Raw genomic sequence first — 10033 nt, forward strand, 5'->3', positions numbered from 1 at the left:
ATTTAAAAAATGGCACAATGAAAGAAATCATGTGGAAAAAAAGAAAGATTTGGCCAAGTTTTTCATTTAGCTTGGTTTTGGATTAACCAAAATGTTTATTTTTGTGCATCTCTAGTAATTACTAATGAAACACAGCGCTTCCCTATTCAGAGACCTGCTGGGGGAGTAGTCAAGGAGCAGAAGCAAACTGACACCTGAAACCTGTGTCTCCATTTTAGGCTCTGCTAGCCTAGATATATGACACACTTTCCATTCCAGCTCAAAAAAGACAGAGAGGTAATAACTTGAAAACATAATTGAATAATAGACTTTGGAATTGAACTTGGCATTGAACTAAACTTTGGTTAATTAGATTGATTTTAATTAAGCATCAGGTTTACTATGTGCTTATATTTAGCCCAGAGGTTTAGATATCTTACAGTAAGTTCAGAGAGCCCTAAGCAAAGCTTTGAGGACAGATGAGTACAGAAAAAATGCAAACCACATAAATCTCTCACTGGACACTCCCACAGAGTGTACTGCAAACAGAACAGCAAATACTAGTTACATAATATTGATCCCCAGACTAGACTGTACACTAATACATTGCATTCACACAATCAATGTCTAAAATAATAAGAACTGTAAGAGAAGTTATGCACTAACAAAGTGTAACAGACACTGTCTGCATATGTGCTTTCAGCAAATAATCAGGATTCCACTGGGAGTAGAAATGCATTAATTAATTATGAATGAATTAAGTTACCTGTGTGAGGCTGGCTGGGGGCTGAGTGTGTCTGTAGGCTCCAGCTCAGAGTGTTATGACCAGACAGTAGCAGAGCAGAAGCTACAGAGCTGCAGGGCACAGTGACAGACCCCTCGGCCACACCAAAAATAAAACCACTCGCCCTAAATTCAGAGAGCAGTAACCATGCAGGGGGTTTCCACTTCACCTGACAGGCATACAGAGTAGAGCTGTGTATTGGCAAAAACATGACAATATGATATGTATCATTATACAGGGGTCACGATTCAATGTATTGCAATATATTGTGATACTGTAAGCAAGGCAATATGTTGCAAATGTTTCAATCAAGTTAAACCAATTTAGGAAAACTCTCATAGCATAAAAAACACACTATCATATTTATAATATAACTTATAATAATACATTGCTGGACAATATGGACAACATTTATATCAAAATAATGGTTCTTAATTTTTGACTGATATGATATACAGGAGTTGGACAATTAAACTGAAACACCTGTAATTTTAGTGTGGGAGGTTTCATGGCTAAATTGGAGCAGCCTGATGGCCAATCTTCATTAATTGCACATTGCACCAGTAAGAGCAGAGTGTGAAGGTTCGATTAGCAGGGTAAGAGCACAGTTTTGCTCAAAATATTGCAATGCACACAACATTATGTGCAACATACCAGAGTTCGAAAGAGGACAAATTGTTGGTGCACATCTTGCTGAAGCATCTGTGACCAAAACAGCAAGTCTTTGTGATGTATCAAGAGCCACGGTATCCAGGGTAATTTCAGCATACCACCAAGAAGGACCAACCACATCCAACCGAATTAACTGTGGATGCAAGAGGAAGCTGTCTGAAAGGGATGTTCGGGTGCTTATCCGGATTGTATTAAAAAAACATAAAACCACGGCTGCTCAAATCACGGCAGAATTCAATGTGCACCTCAACTCTTCTGTTTCCACCAGAACTGTCCGTTGGGACAATAAATTATTGTGGTCTAAAACCAGGTGTATCAGTTTTATTGTCCAACCCCTTTCCGATATCGAAATGAACAGTACAAAAGCACATACAGTGCCAGTCTACTAAAAAGTCCTGCCCTGACAGCACACTTTAAAAAGAGACTAAAGCCATATTTTTTTCAGTAATAGCTGAAATATGTTCCTCTGAAGTAACATACCAGTCCTGCTTAAAAAATATATAAACAGGATCACAGGATCAACTGTGCTATAGGCGTGCATGATGTTTCCATGTACTTACACACACTCATAATATGCAAATCAGTCCATCAATAATACCTCCCGCCCTTGGTGACGTCCAACCATCTGCATCTCACCGCTATCAGAGGCTCACTGCTCAGGTCAATCAGCCCTCCTTTCTACCCCACCCAAAATCCATTCACGCCCCTCCCAAACTACTCCTCCCATTACTTTTAGCATTTTACAAATTTGAGGGTGGAGTTTGGTAAAATCAGGGGGTTTAGTTAACCTTTAATAACATCAGTCAGTAACAGAAGCTATGCTGTGAATACTGTACTTGATGTGGAAAGTATAAACAAGCCTTTACAATGCTAGCCAGTTAGCATAACGAGCTAATACACTGCTCAGCTCTGTGCAGTCAAACGCTCATCTCGCTCTATCCTGCCAGGAGAAAAATGAGAACAGCGCTTTATCTGAGAAGCTTTTGCTGCTGTTCCTCTGTGTATAAGTTTTTTTACCAGAGTAAAATAAAAATAAAAAAACAACAGCAAACAGCGATTATTCCCTCAGAAAAGAGACAAACAAAATTGTACAATCAATCTACAGTTTAGAGAAATGTCTGGAATCGGTCCTGGGTACAGAATAATTTGTTCAGCATTGTGATATACAGTGAAACCGTCAGAATCTTTAAAAATACAGTGAAATACATTTTTGGCCATACTGCCCAGCAATACATAAAAGGCTAAAAGGCCTCTCAGAGCACCTGCTGTGGTCTAATACAAGTTGTATAAAATATAAATTAAACAAATAATTTTTTTATAGTAACATTAATAGGACAATAAAAACAGATACACAATTTCTGCTCCCTGGTGGATTATTCATGCACTGCATGCACCATTTTTACATTTAGATTTGTAAACTCATTCAGTAAAATTTAACGCCATGAGCAATAAATTCATGAAGTAATAAATAATGATACAAATATGATATTTAATGTATTTTTTGCTTTGACCAGACAGATAGATAGATAGATAGATAGATAGATAGATAGATAGATAGATAGATAGATAGATAGATAGATAGATAGATAGATAGATAGATACATACATACATACATACTTTTTTGATCCCCAAGGGGAAATTTTAGAATGGAGGTACTGCAATACCAGGTCGACGCGTGGAGCAGAAGGAGCATACTCCTGTTCTGGCTCCCTGTTCTAAAAATCCATTTCATATGTAATTTCATCTGATATTAAACTGATAAGAACAGATACTACACCTACTCTGATGGTCAAATAAACAGTTCAGTTTTGAATAACTGAAATGTATGGCAATTATTTGATGGTTCAGACATTTTTTTAAAAACATGATTATGCACATTGATATAAATAATCACAATTCTCGTAGCATTCACCTATACATTTTTGCTCAATGTTCAAATATTAAGAATAAAAAATATTTGCCTGACCTTCTGGCTGAAGTAATGGAAAAAAGGATAATCAATGCAAATAATTATCCCAAACCATACTTTTAACAAGTGTATAAAATAAACAGTTTGCCAGACAAACACTGGCAGTGCAGACAAGGTCACCCTGCTCTGGTCAGCATTAAGTGCTGTGTGATATAAAAGTCTGTATAACAACAGCAGTAGATCACACAAACTGAGGAGGAGCTGATAAGTGCTAAAGTGGATGTCAAAATTATCTCCTGTCACTTTATAACAAACTTCGTCTGGAAGCAACATCAGCACTGAGATGTAGTTGGGAGCTTCATGTACTTTGTTTCCAAGACCAAGCAGCTGCAGACAGGCCTTTGATTGCTATGCGCAGTGCCCAGTGTTGGCTGGAGTGGTGCAGGGCACAAGGCACTGGACACGAGAATGGAAACATGCTCTCTAGAATGATGAATCATGTTTCACCATCTGGCAGTCTGTTGGATTTCCTGAGTTTGGCAGATGCCAAGAGAACTCTACCCACCAGACTGGATAAAGCCAGGAGTAAAGTTTAGAATAATGGGCTGGAACTGTTACTAAAAGCCTTAATTACAGACCACCAGTGACACATTTGTCTAAGTGTAGAAAGTAGTGCTGGAATATTAACACAGACAATTAATCTGGAAATTTTAAAGCATATTTTTTTATGCATTAATTATTAACCCATTTTAGCGTCACTCTTTTAACAGAGCCTGGTGATGTTTTAGCTGTTTAGTGATGTCAACATAGTGTTGCTACTGTTCAAAAGTTACTTTAAAATAATGTTTATATATTGATAACCCCCTCCCTCCACATACACACACATGCATTGTTGATTCTGTGAAGTTTAACGCCTGTTTAATCCACATCTCTTTCAGCAGAATCTTTCTTTCTCCATTTGTCATATTTTGCATTTTGCGTATGTTCTTATTTATCTAATTTATCATTTAATGTTACATTTAAATATCTTTATTAAATGTTTAATTGTAAATAAATGTGATTTGTATTGCAAACAATGCGATTAATTAGTAATAAGCCCTCTTAGATATGCAATAAAGATGTTATTGAAGCAGAGCACAATCAGAGCCTAACATTTTATTATAATAGAAGCTACTGTAACTTTTGCAGTTTTCTAATGGATCTAAAATAATATAGAATATAAATATAGAAGAGACATACAAATAGAAACAATTACAGGCTCCTGATCCAAATAAAAAAAAAAGTGCCAGAATTAACATCAAAACATAATCACCTGCCATACCATTCCACACATTAAAAAAAAAAAAATATGAACACACACTTCCATGTTTCAGATTTAACACAACATGCACTCAGTGTCTCCCTCTCTCTGCCTCTCTCTTATACACACACACTCTGCACCACGAGCCACCCTACTGGACACACAGGGATTTAAAACTAAAATCCAAACTATAAGCATTCAAGGATTTGACTACTAATAATTTTCAAGCACATGGTCAATAAAATATGTTACTGTGTACATAGTTTTCTTTAAAAACAAATTAAATTAACTAATGCTAGGTATCACTTTATTGTAAAACATTTATAAAATCTTAAAACTTTTATTTTGAAAAATGGTAAAACCAAATCTGTTTGCATCCCACCCTTTATTATAAAACAGCTCTGTATGTTTGTGTATGTTTTGTGTATCCTCCTTAGCTTCTAAATTGCAGCTATGTTATCCTCTACAAGAGTTTGTATCATAGTATATTGTGCTGCTTTGTATGTTGCAAAGTGAAAAAAAAAAACATTATAAAACAGCTATAAAAGCTTAAAACTTTTATTTTGAAAAATGGTAAAAACTAATCAGATTGAATTCCAATAAGACATCAAAGTGACCTGTATGGCTGATTTAAAAGGTTAGCAGTACTCTCTTAAATATTGCTAAAACTATACTCTGAGGTTGAATTTTAAACAAAGAATATGCCTATATATGTATTATTTTAAGCTTAATGAGCCCTTTCAATGAATCGGTTGTTGACAGTCACGTGTTTAGTACACGTAACGTCACCAAAGCGCCATGTTTAGGTTAGTGTTAGTGTGAGCTGTGCAGTCAAAGTAGTAGAAAACAGAATTTAAAGCAATAAAACAGGAGAAACGGACAGTAAGTGAAGAAACAGTGACTTCAGACGAGTTTAGCAAGGATATCAGAGGCTTCTTTTTTACAACACAGATAGACATAACCTGAATAGAACAAGCTGGAAGGCTAATTATGCTTCCACCAGGCTCATAACATTTCCAGCATATTATGGCTTTTATTGTATTTACAGGGAGAGTGTTTACACCTGTGCACATTACTAAAAGCAGGTTTAAGCCCACAGACATTTTTCCATTTCAGCTGAAGCAGGAAAAAAGCACAGGCTGACTGTCCTAAAAGTAAAGCTAAAAAATACATTATCTCTGGGGACTATTAACTTACATGTACAAAGCCCTGCAAGTATTTGTCCAATATTTTAGTTATATTTTTATATTTTAAGAATAGGTTTCAGACCCAAAATCTTCTCAAAACGATGGTAAAACTGTATCTTATCAACTGTGACCTTAGGCAGTGTATTCATAAGCATGTGGTGTAATAACTTCATGTGAGAGAGTTTTTAGAGGTTCATTCGTCTAGAAAATTTTACTTAGAACAGCAGGTTCACATTAGTACATCTGCCTCCCATTTAACCAAGAGTTTTTTAATATATATTACACATTTTAGCTGTGAAAAAACAACAACAATGGAGCCCTAAGATCTGTCCTAGAATTTAAAAAATATTCAAAATAAACAGAAAATTCTGACATTTTACAGCAGGATTAGCCAGCAGACTTTGTTTGATGAAGGGATCTGTACCTACTGTCCATAGCAAGTCAGCAGATGAGGGAGATGTAAGTACATTTGAGTAAAGAGTTTTGTGTTTCTAATACAGTTTAGCATGAACTAGTTTGTTGATGTTTTGCCATTTAGCACATGCTAACGCGAACTGTATGAGCATGTTTTATATAGCTTATGTAAAAAAGGTATAATATGTCCCAGGATATATTTGTCAGGACAAAAGAAATTCAAGAATTTTATCAACGAAGCACAAACTGGACCATGTAAATTGTTGAGCTCACACATGTGGCTTATGCAGCAGCTGCCTCACAGTGCTGTGCCACCCTCTGCATTCCTTTAGCATGATGAGGACGCTAAGTGGGCTACTTGGAGCCAGTGCTACGGGATGTTAGAGATAATGGCTATCTGTCTCCCATAACTTTGCAAGTGATGAATGACAGTGCAGTCTCAGGCTTCCAGTAGGTGACCAGGAGGTTCTCTGACAAGCTGCTTAGAAAAGGCATTCCCAATGGAGTTGTTGGTGCAGCCAAGCTTACTGCTGACTCTGCTGTCCAAAGGGGTGACCTAGTAGCTGTCCTTTAATCACAACCTGTTACCTGTAAAAAAAAAAAACCTAAGTTACCCAAGTTGAGTCTAATGGGTAGTGAGTACAGTGCAGTACATCACCGGGGTTCAGCTCCCAAACCTAATTTATACACCATTTATACACCAACCGCTGCCTTAGGAAATTTAGAACAATTAGGAAGGACCCCTCCCATCCAAGCCACTGCCTGTTTTCACAGTTGCCGAGTGGAAGGAGGCTCAGAAGCTTGAAGACCAGAGCCAGCCAGTTCAGAGACAGCTTCTTCCCCCGGGCGACCAGGCTGTGGAAAAGCCGGTAGAACAGTTCTGCTCAATCCACCCCACTGCCATGTATACAAACTCAGTACCCTGCACTTTACTTTACACTTCACCTATCAGACTTTCCCATACATTCTGCACCCTGTACTTCCCACACAATTCATTATATACCTGCACTTTATTCATAATTACTCTGTCACATACTGGACCATCTCTGCACTTCCACATACACACTCATCGGTTTTGGTGAGACCGTGATCTGGCCTTAATCAGAATCAGCCATGAAGCATACTTCTCCTGGTTGAGCTGTTCAGAAACGGCCGTTCAGATGCAGTTAAACCTGATTTATAAGCTATTAACTAATGCTGTCTCTGCTGCTGCTCCATGTTTAACTGTTTTCACACTGAATACAGTATGTGCTGCACTTGTCTCGCTGTGCACTGTGCAGAGCTTCGCAAGCAAAAATCAGTGTCAAAGCCACCATCTTTTCACACTGCACATGCTATGCAGTCAGTGGAGACAACGTGCTCACTTGATTTGTTGGGACACATTTTATTGCACCAAAGGGGAAAACATTCCAAGTAAACAAACTTGTTCATTGATTCTGACCAGAGAAATGATCTACAGGTGTGAAAGCACCTTTATTATTCCCCACAAACTTCACAGTGTTTGGTTAGAGTGGGTTAAATGTGCAGAAGCAATAAGGGAAGAACACTTGTGTGAGCTATGGCATTATGCCCAGCTGGCCCAGAGAGGCTCTCATATACCCTTAAAACACACAGTGACATTTCTGACATGCCAGACTCGTGTGTAAGAGGTCCAGGCAAGGGGTCCAGCCTTTCTCACTCCCTCCACTTGCCCTTATTTTTTCTCGCCTTGTATTATGACCAATATAGCAATGAGACATCCCTGCCTTCCAAATCTGAGTGTCCTTCCATCCAGCGTATTCTCTTGATCTCCTTATTGAGCCATGGGTGTTTGTGAGGGCCTGTGTGTGCGTAGGGGTGGCTCTAAGGATGTAGATCCACCCCAAACGCCTGGATCATCCTCTCAGCCAATAAGGTTTGGATAGTTTGATTACCAGTAGAACATAAGACCAAATAAGTGTTGTGGTGCCAGTCTCCTTACAGCCAGTCTGAAGGACACTCTCCTCCACTTTCTGCTTTGCTGAGGTAAGATACTGAGAGATACTTGAGTTTTTGGTTCATCAAGTTTTGGCTCTAAAGGCTGTGAAATAATATAGATTTTAGCAATACTAAATACATGATGTTTTCTCTCTTGCTAGTAACCAATGGATGATTTTGCAATCAGCATGCAGGGTTTATTAATCAAAGCTACAGTATTAATCTGATTTGCTGAAGCTGGTTGAAGTCCAGTAGCAGTTCAGAGGTCCAAGAGAGAGCTCATTTGTGAATAACGCAGTCTAAATCCTCTACGGCCAGTGTAATGTACTGTGGGATTTACAGTGGCTTTGCACTATTGTGTTGCAAAGCAATGGTATCAACCTCAGTGTTGTCACTGACAAAAGAGGATTAGCAAGTAATCCACAACTGAGAATCATTGTCATTGTCATTGTCATTGTCATTGTTGTAACTGAGGACTTCCAATGAATAACCTTATACCCAAAGATAACCTTATATCAACCTTTTCTCCACTCTTTTGTGAGAAATCATTCAACAGGTTATATTTTTACATTATTTCTACATTAGAAAGAAAAAAAAAAGAAAAAATAACAAAGTGTGGATTCTTTGGACTTTTATTTCTTCATTAATGGTATGGAAATACAAGTTTAAAATTTGCAATAGCAAAAGCAATGGACATAACTGATTTCTTACTAAATCAAATTATTAAATAAAATAGTCATACTAAGCAATGGCATAGAAAAAAAAATACTATTAGTATTACTAATTACTTATTATTATAAGTTTGTTTGGAGTCAATTGATTTTGTTATTTTACTGTTGATTTACTTATATTTTACTATTGTTACTAATATTGTATAGATAGCAGATAGAAGATAATAAATAAAAAAATACTTAGAGTCTTAAATAGTCTTAAATAATTCTAAACCATGACTTACTCTTAAAACAAGACAGTTATGGATATAGACCTCTTCTGTTCTAACATATTTTTATTTTTAAGTTTTATGTATTTTTTGTTTGTTTGTTTTTGTGGAGATGATAATTGAATTCTGAAGTAACCTGACCCGTCATTTCTCAGACTCTCGTTTACTGAGGTGTTAGGCTTGCTCAAGGTTATGTCCACATTAGGGTGGCAGGGGGGCCTGAGAAAGGGTTGATGCTGAGAAATATGATCTTCTGATAATCCAACAAAATTTCTGCAGCTATTCTGAAGCTCTGGGACATTTTGTGACTCAGAGCTTCAGAATAGCTGTAGAAATTCTCTGAGCAGTGGAGCCCACTATTGAGAAAAGGTCTTAATTATTCATGTAAAATAACTAAAAAATACGAGGACCACTAACTATGATATTGATGATGACACTTAAAAATGAGAGGAGAAACTGGTTTACTATTAGATGGTGGAAATTTTACTTAATAATGTTTCCCTGAATATTATTGCTATTTCATTTATATAAGGTTTTCTAGCAAGTACGTTGTCTGTGATTAGAGAGAAACAGGTTGTAAAGTAATCCTGGGGTACTTAGAAAGTGTCTGTCATCATGTCTTTGGAGGCATGTGGTTTAATGGCAAGCACTCCTGCTTTCTATGTGACAAGAGCAGAACATACACCCCCTAACTAACAAGCATTCTTTAACTTGAAGAAAGAACAAATATGAACAAACCAAGAACCACTATAAAAATGTGTTATTAACAGATCTAGGATACACACTTCATATTTTCAGAATCATTATCAGATTCTGCACATGCACAGTATTCAAATATACCTAAGAGAAGCATTGCATTATTAATATAAAGACAAGCTGAATCATTGACTT

The 10033-nt window shown here is 37.0% G+C and overlaps 1 long non-coding RNA gene and 1 pseudogene across 1 annotated transcript; one reads left to right on the forward strand and one right to left on the reverse strand.

Annotated features, from left to right (window-relative positions):
* Positions 1-3066: 3066 nt before the first annotated feature.
* LOC125787342 (U2 spliceosomal RNA) lies at positions 3067-3238 on the reverse strand (annotated as a pseudogene).
* Positions 3239-5442: 2204 nt separating this feature from the next.
* LOC125787128 (uncharacterized) lies at positions 5443-7378 on the forward strand. The gene is made up of 3 exons (XR_007429024.1): positions 5443-5527; positions 6215-6291; positions 7021-7378. It is a non-coding gene; the product is annotated as an uncharacterized LOC125787128 (long non-coding RNA).
* The last annotated feature ends 2655 nt before the right edge of the window (positions 7379-10033 follow it).

The sequence above is a fragment of the Astyanax mexicanus genome, chromosome 23 (genome assembly GCF_023375975.1).
Source record: "Astyanax mexicanus isolate ESR-SI-001 chromosome 23, AstMex3_surface, whole genome shotgun sequence".
Taxonomy (NCBI): Eukaryota; Metazoa; Chordata; class Actinopteri; order Characiformes; family Acestrorhamphidae; genus Astyanax; species Astyanax mexicanus.